Below are 14,102 nucleotides of genomic sequence, written 5' to 3' on the forward strand. Positions count from 1 at the left end.
TACTGGCCTCGCTCTGCCAGTTGTGGCTCATTCAGAAAATTACTTGGCCACTATTTTGCCTCCACTGCAGGATGAAGAAACTAGTAAAAGATTTCAGAACATCCTAATAGAGCCACAACATGCCTAATAAGAACACAGCTCTTCCCCAAGCTTACCCAGAGCAAGCATGAGGCAAGGCAACACAGTCAGAAAAACACATCACATGTTTTCTCTCCAGCTGCTTCCTTCCACAGAAATCACTGCTTCCCACATTTCAGATATTTCTTAAGTGAATTTCACAAGTTTTTGTGTATTGGATACTTTATAAATTTTAATAAGATGTTATAATAAATTATATCTCAATAAAACTGGAAAAGTTCTTAAATAAAAATAAATAAATAAAATTTAGTAAGAGAATATACATCTTTGCCCCAAATATCCTATGTGGGTTACTTGAAAATTATCCTAGTTTTAAAGATGTAACCATCATTACAAAAATGTTAGCTACTTAAATTAGGCCACAAATTATAATTTTAGCCCACTGATTAAAAGAATTTTAAAATCTGTGCCCAAAGTACTCTTCAAAGTATCAGTTATTTCGTAGAGAAAACTAGTGTGTGTGTGTGTATGTGTGTGTATATATATATATATATATATATATATATATATATATATACTTATTTATTTATTTTAATCAAGTCTGAATTTTTCTCAGAATTATTCTGCATTTTTGTTAGAGCCAAGATTCACATATGAAATGTGATTTATAACTATGCCATAAAATAACACCCTGTTTTTTGCCCTTTTGTGTTACAGATTTCTTTTGTACACTTTCTCACTGAAAACTGCCTCAAGATATTTGGAGAAGATATCACTTCCCTCTTTGAAGAGAGCTCAATGAGTTGTAATAACAGTGATATCACTGATAACAGTGAGAAGGCTGCAGGTACTGTGAATACTTAATTGGCTTTGATGACAAAGACAGCAAGGCTACCAGGGGGTCATGGGAGGTCCTTAGACTGTGCTGTCCTGGAGCCCAAAGCACATCCCAAGGGCAATGATTTCCATCTGCTCCAGGTCAGGGGAGGTTTCACACTGTTGTGAAACCAAAGAAAGGATAAGACAGGTCTGACTTCAAGAAGTTGCTAGTACGGCATTAGGAGACATCACGGTATAATACAGCATTTGAGAATTTTTTCAAACAAAACTTTAAATGGGATTCATATATATCAGATGTGCTCTGGCTGAAACTAGAGTGAGGGGCCCAGAGCACTGCCTGGTTTATTCCCTTCTCTCTCCTTTTTCTGGTCAGTGGTCCCTGAGGCACCACAGGTTCCCAGTGCCTTTGAAACAGGTTGAAAAGAACCAGCATCATTGAGAAAACGAGGACTTGACTTAATGTCAAACAGCCTTTCCAGACTATAACCTCATGTGCCTCTATTTACCAACTGCATTAAGTTCGGCCAGTTATTCTAGCTCAGTTTAAGTTTCTTGATCTCTAAAATGTGAGTAAAAATAATGTCTAAATCTAAGGATTGTTGTAAAGATTAAATAAGATAATGGATGTAAAATAAATTTGTAAAAAAGCAATTAATAGGGCTAGTAGAAGTTCCCAAGAGATTAGAGCGAGTACTGTTTGAGCCTATCTAATCAAGCTAACTGGTAGTAGTCCATTTTATAAGGCAGCATTTAGATTCAGAACCTGAGGACATGTATCGTGAGTCCCTTTATATTTTTAACATTTCTTGGTTTTATGACATTTACCTCATTGCTTTGAGGAAATCTTTAGGAAAATCCATTTAATGAGGAATTTAGATGAGCCTAATATCTGAGAATATGCTTATACTAAGACAACTTTGTTTTTTTTTCATCGGTGACAACAAAACAACCTCTTGAATCCAAGCCAGTGAGAGTGATAGTGATTTACAAAAAGGCACAACGGCAGGATGATGCCAAGGCCCCATCTAGCACGGGTCCACCCAGCTACCTGTCTACAATTTTCTAAGTCACTGAAGATTAGAATCTCCACAGTCACACCTGACCCTTCCTTTTTCTTTATTTCCTATAATATCTCACTTGAGAACTCTTTACCCAACATTTGCATGATTTTGTTGAGTCTGGATTCAATCCTCAGATCTTATCGAGAAATAAATTAATTTCCTGGCAGAAGAATGAACATGAGGCACCTTAAACCAAGAAAACCACTTTAGATCACTGAATGAAAAATAAGACCTTCCAAGGTTCCAGCTCATCCCATTTGACTTTTTCTTTTTCTTGATTCCATATATGCCTGTTTGAGAAAATCTACCCACAATGTATCTCTTCTATCTTCTATTTCTACCATATTATACTATATTTTTTGTATTGTATTGTACATTTTTATATTGATACAATAAAAATGGTTCAACAACCATTTTATTTGCTTATGATTCATATTAACACTTTGGAGGAGGCTCATCTGGCAGTTTGGGTGTCCACTAAGATCACTTATGCACCGGCAGTCAGTTGGCAGCTCACCTGGAGCTAACTTACATGTCTGCTGGTTGCTGTTGGCTCTGGGTTGATCCCCATGTCTTCAACAAGCTGGCCAGTCTTCTTCATATGGTGGAAGAAGGGCTCCCAATAGCACGAGAGGATTTTCAAGAGGCAACGTAGGCGAGTACTCCACAAAAGACTACAAAGACAATGAGTTATTCATTATTTACTGAGGGCTATTACTGTAATCTACCACACATGAAAATCATGACTCAGGACAGCATTACTACCACACACATCATTTTATTCATCAGCTTTTAACCGTCCATTCTTTAGACCAGCACTTCCCAAGGGGTATCAGGAAGTGTGGTAGAAAATATCTTTGAAATAATAATTGATTTTTTCCTCAGATATTTCTTGCCTTTACCCTTCTCCCTGTCTTAAGCTGTCTCAGGAGACAGATCATTTCCTCAGGGAACAGAAGTTACAGAAGAATTTGAGGAAAAGAGAGCTCTTTGTTGCTTATCAGTTTTGAAAATTTAGTTTCCTAGGAAACAAAAACAATTCATGGCACAGTAAAAATTTAGGTGGAAACCTCATGCGAAAAGCCCAAAACCATCAGGTGTACGGAACACGTGCCGCATTTCCTGAGTAGAAACCAAGAGGAATCAGGAAGCCCTCACAGAACTAAATGACATATCTAAGAAAGATGGGGCATTGTACATTCATACGAAATTTCTAGTACCTCAACACAGAACAGATCAGGGAAGTTATTCCCATCAATCTGCGAATGGTATGGAAGGAACAAAGAGAGCCACTGGATTTGAATGACATGTCTCAGCAACAGTTGTACAGACCAATTCCCTGGGACCAGATAGCAATTAGGACATCTCAGCAGATGCCCAGCATACACAGATGACACAGAGGATCAGTTAAGTGTCATCCCACCACTCCATAACCACCTAACTCCTTGGCACTAGAAGACTCCAAAACATGGCCACACTCATGGAGAAAATGGAGAGATCCTGAATTTCTGCCAATCTGGGAACAAAGGATTAAACTAGAAACCAAATGAATTATTTAAAAATATAGAACAGTACATATCTTACATATATCCATTTGTAGATGGAAATTGGTACCAATACATATAGAATACTTGACCCATGCATTTTTTTTTTCTAGAAAGGCTTCCATGGTCAAATAGGTTTGGGAAATGCTGTATTTTCATTTTGGAAATCAAAATGCCCATTAACATGTTAATGTCTTAGAGAAGACCCACAGTAAAGAAAACCAGTATTTTCCACATTTATTTCACCTGGGAGATCCTTTTGAAGGAACCCTGTTAATGAATGATCCTAGGAACATATATTAATAAACACTGCTCTAAATTTATCTTCTTAGGTCATAGAAGATCCTCCACAATGCAACCTGCTCCAGTAATCAGTTTTCTCTTCACTACTTCCCAGTGCAGATCCTTTTCTTTAGATAGGTCAGACACTTCACTGTTTCCTGAACAAGATACACTCATGTTTCTAAGTAATTATCAACTCCCCTTGGTCTCTATATATCCAAAAACTAGATAGCCACTTGGGTTCTACTTGGGTTCTCCCAGAAATTTCACAAAGCCATCCTTGACCATTCCAGCTCAAATTAATTGTTCTTTTATAATGCACGAGCATTTGACCCCATTAGACATTGGTTCATATGCTGCTTTGCACCATGAGGAATTAAGCTGGTATGTTTATACATTGCTCAACAAATCCAAATTCCTGTGGTAAATGATTATATCTTGTGTTAGTTTTATATCACTTTTAATGCCTGGCTAAATGTCTACTAAAATATATGAATGAATTTGTGAACTTTTCTAAGAGTATAGAAATTTTACATAGATTGGTAACGACTGCAAATTTTAAAACTGAGAAGGTAGAATACAAATGGAATTTCAGTGGGTGGCAATGACATCAGCTTGACTAAAGTTTTTTAGATATGACTTCACAGCCTTTACTATTCACAAGTTTTGGGATATACTATTTTTATTTATCTTGCAAAAAATGGGATATTGGTATGATATATTTGGGGATAATTGCATGCTTTTGTGAATTTTCTTTTAAATAGCAACAATTTCATAATAAAAAGGGGTAAAAAACCGTTGGGCAATGCATCTGTGAGTTTTTGAGCCAAGAAAGATGTACAAAAGTCCCTCAAATTTGAAAAAGAGAAATAATAGGAGGTAAAGAAAAGCTGAAAACAACGAATTTGTCAATTGTAACTCACAGAGGAAATTCTTGCCATGTGGAAATGGTCAATAATGTTAGTTTTTCCCTCAGGATACTCAAGCATAATGTATCATTGAGAAAGTCAATTTATTAATTTTTAGAAAATATCCTAGGAACTGATAAACTATAAAAGGATCCAATTGTCTAATGCAGAATGAACAAAAGGCAATTGGACTCTCTGATTTTGGTCTTTACCATTGCTGGTAAGATTTGTGTAATCATCAATCAACCTGCACTTAGCATGTAATTAAGGTTAAACATTTTCAAAAGTAAAGCAAAACGGGACTTCCCTGGTGGTCCAGCGCGTAAGGCTCCGTCCCAGTGCAGTGGGCCCAGGTTCAATCCCTGATGGGGGAACTAGATCCCGCATGCATGCCACAACTAAGAGTCCACATGCCTCAACTAAGAAGTCCACATGCTGCAACTAAGAGGTCCGCATGCTGCAACAAAGAGCCTGTGTGCCACAACTAAGACCCGGTGCAGCCAAAATAAATAAATAAACAATAAATTAATTAATTTTTTAAAAAAAGTAAAGCAAAGATGCTGAGGATGAAAATCTTATTTTATTCCAGAAAGAAAGCTATTCATAGGCTACCTTTATGAGAAAACTAAATCTCTTCATGGTGATTAATTACTATGATATATTGAATGGAATATATGTATCTATACACACACACACACACACACACACACACACATATATATATATATTCAATTCTTTATTCCACAAAAGCAACATGTAAGAATTTGGGGGGATAGAGTATATATTTGTATAAAAAAACATCCTTTTTCAAAAAGCATTGGGCGATACCTTTCATATTTCTCTATAATTCTTTCCATGCTAGTCAAATGAGCTAGTAAGTACTCTAAAGATCTGTAGTGAACGCTGACTCTATTTTCCATTTTTATGCTTTACATGTCCACAGCATAACTGGTGCTAGGAAGAAATTGATTTCTTTTTGGCCTTGGGTCTAAATGCCAGTATCCATTTGGTCGGCTACGTCTTTCCAGGGAATGAAATCATTCCTTTGTCATGCAAAAGAAACTACTAGAAAACAAAATTGTCGAAGGAGAGTTATAGTTCCCTAAAATGGAAAAAGAGAAACTACTTTGTGAGAGTGGGAGTTTTTCCAAAATGTAGAGGTATAAAACTAGTTGGAAATGTAAAATAAAACAAAACAATACTGACTTCAGGATAATGGATACTTCTGTAGATGGAAGGAAGGGAATGGGATAGAGGAAAACTGAAAAAGAAACTTCAAGCATATGTATATTATTTTATTAAAGATTTTTAAATGCTAACATTCTGCCATAATGCTTCAATTTTTTTAAGAAATAAAATGTTAACAGGTAATTTTATTACATAAATACCCACAACATACTCATGCATACACACACATATATACACATGTTTTTATATATAAACATATAAAACATTATTCAATGAATAAATAAGACTACAGAAATTTTTATCATTCAGCACCTTATTCTTTTCCTTAATATATGTTTTTGTGATTTCTGTAAACTGATACATGTAGGCCCAATTCACTCAGTCTAGTTGCTGTATAGTAGTATTCCATTATATGAATAATTCATTAATCAAGTATATATATATGTTTATCTTGATCAAACTTTCTAGAGGCTTGCCTAGTTACTAGCTTTCAAAAGATCCAATTTTTAAAAGTATCTCATTAGTGTTTTTCCTAGGTTATTAATTTGTATGTTGTTTTTATAATTTCATTGCTTCAACTTTCTTACTGTTCTTTTGATTTCTTCATCTAGCTTCTTGGATTACATGCTAGCTCATTTATTTGTAATAAATATATTTAAGACTATTCATAACTTGTAGGTACTGCTTTAGCTACATCTCATAAATTTTCTTAATTTTTATTAGTATTTTAGTTTTTCAATCATCATTCAGTTAATACATTTTATAATTTTCTTTGTGAATTATTCTTTAATCCATTCATTGTTGAGGCTTTTTATTCTTCCAGGTTTTCCAACCTGTAGGATTTTCATTGCTATTTGTAATACTTAATTTCTAATTTAGTTGCAGAGTGACCAGATAATATGTGAATAATTGTGATTCTTTATGACTGAAAGTATATAGTAAATTTTAAACACTTAAAATGTTGAATGCATGTTTTAGAAGAATGCATATTCTCTGTTGGGTTCTCTTTTGGGTACAGAGATATATATATTTAAAATCATGCTATATGTGTTACTCAAATCCTCTCTGTATATTCTCCAATAAGTAGTTTCTAAGAGAGGTGCTAAATTCTGCCATTATTATAATAAGTTTGTCAATTTTATTTTGCAGTTCTAAGTTTTTGTAGTTTTTTGTGTTTTGGGTGTTTTACAGTTTAAGTCTGTATTTAGTATACACAAATCTGTAATTTTTATACTCTTTTCAAATATTCTTTATACATGTTAATGCTTTTGCAAATTCTAGTTTGAGTGATATTGTTATACCAGCTCTTTTTTGCTCCATATATGCCTGGCACATCTCTTTTTCTTTTTTTCTTTTTAAATTTTGTTTTAGGGTGGGTGTGCATGGGTGTGGCAGTGAATGTGTGTGTTTGTGTCAGTGTCTACTATAAAGAGCATATAACTGATTTTTTTATATCCAAGCTAATAATTTGATTTTTAATTTAATCAGAACCATGTAATCCATTTACATTTATTGTCACTATAATGTATTTGGAGTTACACTGACCATTTTATTTCATGGTTTGGTTTCATCAGCGATTTCTCATGGCTTCATTTCTCCTCCTTTCCTAACTTTTCTTGGATTGGTAAACTGTACATTAGGCTTTTCCCTATTGATTTTTACGTATACATATTAAAATTTCTCAGCCATTACTTCTTTGAATATGCTGCTAAAACATTCCTCTTTATCTTTTGCTAGAATCCCATTAAAATTCCATTAAACAAGGATTCTTCAGGAACACTGTATCTCAACAACTTTTTCAATTTTTTTCTTTATGCTGCATCCTGGGCACAATTCTTAGTTCTCTCTTCCAGTTTATTAAGTCTTTAACTTTATTCATTCCAGAGTTTATACTTTCAGTTTTATGACTTTTTTAATGCTGATATATTTTCTAGGGTTACTAATTGGATCTTTTTCCTGTTCATATGATTTTATATATTTTTTTAAAATTTTATTTATTTATTTATTTATTTTTGGCTGCATTGGGTCTTTGTTGCTGTGTGCAGGCTTTCCCTGGTCGCGGCGAGCAGGGGCTGTTCTTCGTTGTGGTGCGTGGGCTTCTCATTGCAGTGGCTTCTCTTGTTGTAGAGCACAGGCTCTAGGTGCGCAGGCTTCAGTAGTTGTGGCACATGGACTCAGTAGTTGTGGCTCACGGGCTCTAGAGCACAGGCTCAGTAGTTGTGGGGCATGGGCTTAATTGCTCTGTGGCATGTGGGATCTTCCTGGACCAGGGCTCGAACCCGTGTCCCCTGCATTGGCAGGCGGATTCTTAACCACTGTGCCACCAGGGAAGCCCTGATTTTATATTTTTTTAATAGAGATTATTCCTTCCTTTTCCTCTTTGATACTGGTACCAAGAAATAGGATGCTTCTGGGGGTGGGATGAATTGGGAGATTGGGATTAACATACATACACTACTGATACTATGTATAAAAGAGAAAACTAATGAGAATCCACTGTATAGCACAGAGAACTCTACTCAGTGCTCTGTGGTGACCTAAATGGGAAGGAAATCCAAAAAAGCGGGGATATATGTGTACGTATAGCTGATTTACTTTGCTGTATAGTAGAAACTAACAACATCGTAAAGCAACTATACTCCAATAAAAATTAAAAAAAAAAAAAAAGAAGTAGGATGCTTCTGTAACTAATACCTAAAAATGTGGAAGGAGCTTTGCAACTGGGTAGTGAGTAGAGACTGGAGGAGTTTTTGAGATGCATGCTAGGAAAAGCCTGGATTGCTGTGAAGGCAATATTGGTAGAACTACAGACATTAGAGGTGATTCTAGTAAGGTTCAAAAAGTAAAGAAGAGACCTTGAGAGACAGTCTGTATCTTCTTAGAGAATACATAAATAACCATGAACAGAATGTTAGTAGAAATATGGATATTAAAGGTCATTCTGGTGAGGTCTCAGATGGAAATGAAGAACATGTTATAGAAAACTGTAAGAAAAAATAACCATGTTATAAAGGGCAAAGAACTTGGCTGATCTGGTGTTCTGGTGTTTTGTGGAAGACAGAACTTGCAAGCAGTAAGATTGAGTATTTAGTTCAGTGGCAGTGATTTCCACTACTAGGTCTTCTGGCTCACTGATCCATGCCTCTGTATCATTTAGTCTACTGTTGATTCCTTCTAGTATATTTTTCATTTCAGCTATTGTATTCTTCACCTCTGTTTGGTTGTTCTTTATATTTTCTCTTTGTTAAAAACGTCTAACTTCTCGCTCTGTGCATCCATTCATACTGTGGAAAACAGTATGGCGGTTTCTCAAAAAACTAAAAATAGAACTACCGTATGACCCAGCAATTTCACTCCTGGGTATATATCTGAAAAAAAACAAAAACACTAACTTGAAAAGTACATGCACCTCAATGTTCATAGCAGCATTAATTACAATTGCCAAGACATGGAAGCAACCTATGTGTCCATCGACAGATGAATGGAATGTACATACATACAATGGAATACTACTCAGCCATAAAAAAGAATGAAATTTTGCCATTTGCAGCAACATGGATGGACCTGGGGGGCATTGTACGAAGTGAAGTAAGTCAGACAAAGAAATACTGCATGATATCACTTACACGTGGAATCTAAAAAATACAACAGACTAGTGAATAAAACAAAAAAGCAGCAGACTCACAGATATCGAGAACAAACTAGTGGTTACAAGTGGGGAGGGGGGGGAGGGGCGTGATAGGGATAGGGAATTAATAGGTACAAGCTATTAGGTATAAAATAAGCTACAAGAATATATTGTACAACATGGGAAATATAGCAAATATTTTATAATAACTATAAATGGAATATAACCTTTACAAATTGTGAATCACTATTATTATACACCTGTAACTTATATAATATTATATAGCAACTATACTTCAATTAAAAAATGAAATTTTTAAAAAAATGGGTCTTTAGCTGAGGAGATTGCTGAGCAAAACTGTTAAAGGAGCAGCGTGGTTTCTCCTGACTGCTTATAGTAAAATGAAAGAAGAGGGAGATGAACTGAAGAAGGAATTGTTAAGCAAAAAGGAACCAGAACTTGAAGACTTAGAATATTCTCAGTCTACCCGTTTTACAAAATATGAGAAGGTTGTTCTGAAGAAAACACTGAGGGTATGGCTAAACAACCATTTGAAAGGAAGATTAGCAGGGATTAGAATCACAAATTTATTCGGCTACCTCAGCAAAAACCAGGAATAGAGATGGGATTTTACTAGCAGAAACACTGCCAGTTAAGGAGACTGAGACAGGATGAAATGAAAGAAGGCTGTCAAACTTCTTAGATTCTACAAGGTGGGGCCATAGAGCTATTTGGTTGCAAATGTATACTATTCTTTAAGAAAAGGGAAGACTGACTCCAAAGGCCATTCAGAGATCATCAGGGCTGCCTCTACAGCTTCAAAGAGTGGCAGCATCACCTTGGTTTCAACAGGCCATACAGTCTCCAACTGAAGCCTTGGAGATGAGACCCCCTACCTGGCAGAGTCAAAGGACTGCCACCCCAGTGGGTCCAGAAGCTGGGACAAGGAGCCAAAGAGGATTATTCCCAAGCCTTAAAACCTAATGGAATTTGCCTTGCTAGGTTTTGGATTTGCTTGGGACCTGTCACCCCATCCTTCTTTCTTATTTCTTTTTTTTGGAGTGGGAATGTCTATGCCTTCCCACCACTGTATTTCAAAAGCACATAAATTGTCTGGTATCACAGTTTCACAGCTGGAGAGGAATTTTTGTTTCAGGATGAACTGTACCTTGAGTCTCATCCATATCTGATTTAGATGATATTTAGATTAGACTTTGTACTTAAGACTTAGAGTTGATGCTAGAATGAGATAATAAGGCTTTGGGGGCTGTTGGGACAAAATGAATGTATTTTGCACAGGATAAAGACATGAATTTGGAGCAGCTAGAGGCATATTGCTTTGAACTGAACTGTGTCCCCTCCCCAATTTTATATGTTGAAACACTAATCCCCCATGTGACTGTATTGGAGATAGAGCCTTTAAGAAGATGATTAAGGTTAAATGAAGTCAGAAGGGTGGTAATCTGATATATTGGAACTGGTGTCCCTATAAAGGAGGAAGAGACATCAGATTCTCTCTCTCTCTCTCTGACATGTGAGGACAAAGTGAGAAGGTAGCCCTCTGCAAGCTAGGGAGAGAGCCCTCACCTGCCAGGACCTTGATCTTGGACTTCCCAGCCTCCAGAACTGTGAGAAAATAAATTTCTGTTGTTTAAGCCATCCAGTCTATGGTATTACATTATGGCAGCCTGAGCAGACTAAGACAGGATTTTAAACAGACTTAAAAGTCATTTTGAGACTGCTTTTTTCATTTTTATCTGGAATGAATTCATCTTCTACTGGTTATTTTTTTACTGTCTTCATATCTCTCATATATTTTATTTTAGTTTGATGGCTCACCTTGAATAAAATTTTTTAAAGCTCTTTCTCTGCCCTTGCCATTCTCATTTAATGTTCTTCAGCTGCCCACTATCTAGCCTCCTGAAGCTACAAGCCTAAAGAAAGATTTTTTTATATCAGTAGCACAGAGCTTCATCAGCATGAATATTGGGAATATCAGAGTCAGTCCCGTTGCTTCAAGGCTAAGTCTACTTCCTGTCTTATAAATGGTTCCCTAGGCAGTTTTTCGGTGTTTTTTGCCTACTTTATTTATAACAACTTAGGATTTTCTGGTCTCTAGTTAGTAGATCAGAGCTATATACTAGGTAGTCACAGCTCCTGGACTGCACACTTGCATCATTATATGATTGTATTAATCATGTCTTATTTTTTGTATTCTGACGCTTTGACATCTGAGATTTTGCTAGCTTGAAAGAACTGCCCTTCCCAGTGTTAGCCAATTCTTAGAGATAATAAACAACTCTCCCTTGTGTGTACCTTTCAAATGTAAACCAAACAATCCAGAACCCATATCCCCAACCACCTCCTTTTTTGGTCTCTTACACTCCAGGCCAATATCCCCTTGTCCCAATCACTCCAATGGTTACGTACTAGACAATGAAGGCCTGTGCCCCCAGAGACTGCTGAAATTATTCAAACTAGCCAATCCTAAACCTGCTTACGCTGCCTCACCTTCCCATGGAAACCACAGTAAAGGCTCTTCCCCATGACTGCCCCCACACCTCCAGCCTCCTGACCAACTGTGGTGCTTCCCCGTGTGGCCCCCCCGCAGGGTGTACTGTGCCTCCTGTTTCTAGGGATCTGTGAGAGTTCTCGCTTCATAAAACACTCATTTCCAAGTTTGCGAGTCTTACCATACTTGATTAAAATAAATCCCAAGTACCATCAAAACTATGATGTACTACTTGAATGACAGAAAAATTAAGTAACTAGTGGTAGTGGAAAACATGTGTCTCTGTACTTGGTTAACTCTAGTCCACTGAACACCATAATTGTAAAGTTTTGGAGGTTTGGTAATGTGTGCTTTTATAACATTGTGAACCCAGTAGTTCAAATCAATATTGGATCATTACTTTAAAAATGTAATTGCATTAATAATACATAGATTAAATATGAGGCCTAGAGGAGAAAATAGCACAAAGTACTTTTCTAATTGAAAAAAAAAAAATTTGCTCTCCCATTACCTCCTGAATCAAATAAAGCTTCCTTATTTTACACTTAATTTTAAACACTCAAAATGTGTTGGGGAAAGTTCTAATGCTGAATGTTCAAAGATGATCCAGAACTTCAGGTGCCCTGCCTACAATAATGCTTCTCAATCTATCCAAATTTATTTCAACTACTCATTACACAGGCTCTTCATTCCACACTGGTCAGTCTCCCAGTATCAATTTCAGTCATTCCTGCTCCAGCACTTGTGCTCACGCCGTCACCACTCCTAGATGGTTCCCTTCCTGTCCTCTTCCCTAGTCCAAATTCAACATATCCAGTGTTGGCTTCTCAGTGAAGGCTGTCTTGATTTGTTCAGTCACACTGTCATTTACTCTTCCGATTTTCTATAGCCCTATAATCGTTTTCACATAATTTTTGTGAAATGTAGTCTTTAAGGCAAGCACTTTTTTTTTAATTTAAAAATTTCTGAAATTGAAATACTTCTCTATGTATATAGGTGTTTTTGGGTTTTTTTCCCCAGTGATTCTCTATCCCCAACCAAATATGTTTAAATGAATAACACATATAATCCATGGGTTCTAGAAATTGAGAAAACAGGAAATACTGACTTCTTAGTGGTTCTCAGGTGGTCCTCCACAGCACCTCCTGGAGCCACCAGAAGCAGGGCTGAAGCAGTGGGAAATTGAGGCAAACCAATGGAGCCCTGCTCTGGTCTTTCCTACAACCTTGAACGAGCACCTCAACTTATTTTTTTTTTTTTTTGGTAATATTTGCTTTATTATTTTACTTATGCATCTGAACACAAAGTTTTGTGAACCTGAAAATATTTATGGAAATGCTTAGTATTTTTAGCTTTGTCTCTCTCATGAGAGTCCAGGCTTCTGCACCCAAAGGGCCTGGCACAGTTATGGCTAGATAATTGGGTCAGCTTGTTCCTGACTGGTTCGTGTGCAACACGCAGACTGCATCCACAGTGATCATTTCTCTTCATCTTTTCAAACAACTCTATGCCAGTCTCCTAAATGTTAGTTCCTTTCTGTGTTCTATCATTTTCTTAAAAAATGGTGCCTTGGGCCTCCCAGAATGAACATGAATTATAGCTCTATTATGTCTTTATAGATAGAAAGCTTATCTTTCTTGCCAAAGCACACAAATGGATTTTAAAGAGATCTGTTAATGGCTATAATTTAAGATCAGGGGGTATTATCCTTGAGATAGATTAGAATTTGGCAGGAAAAAACACAACTTTTATTTAGAAACTTGGCATCTTGAACATAGAATTTTAGTGCGGCAGAATTTCAAGTTAGACACTTGCTTGGGATGCAAGAAGTAAAAGTTGGAAAACTAGGAGTAGATGAAATTTTAAAAGACTAGGTAGTGAGTGAATTTACACCTTCAACTGTTGTCTACTTTTCCCCCTTTATTTTGTTGTACTGAAATTTGTTTATTTATTTGTTTATTTCAGGCAAAGAGAGAGAGAAAGCGTACACAGGCATTTTATTGTAAGAAACTAGCTTACACATTCATGAGGGCTGGAAAGTCTGAAATCTGTAGGGCAAGC

Source organism: Tursiops truncatus, chromosome 5, assembly GCF_011762595.2.
Source record: "Tursiops truncatus isolate mTurTru1 chromosome 5, mTurTru1.mat.Y, whole genome shotgun sequence".
Lineage (NCBI taxonomy): Eukaryota > Metazoa > Chordata > Mammalia > Artiodactyla > Delphinidae > Tursiops > Tursiops truncatus.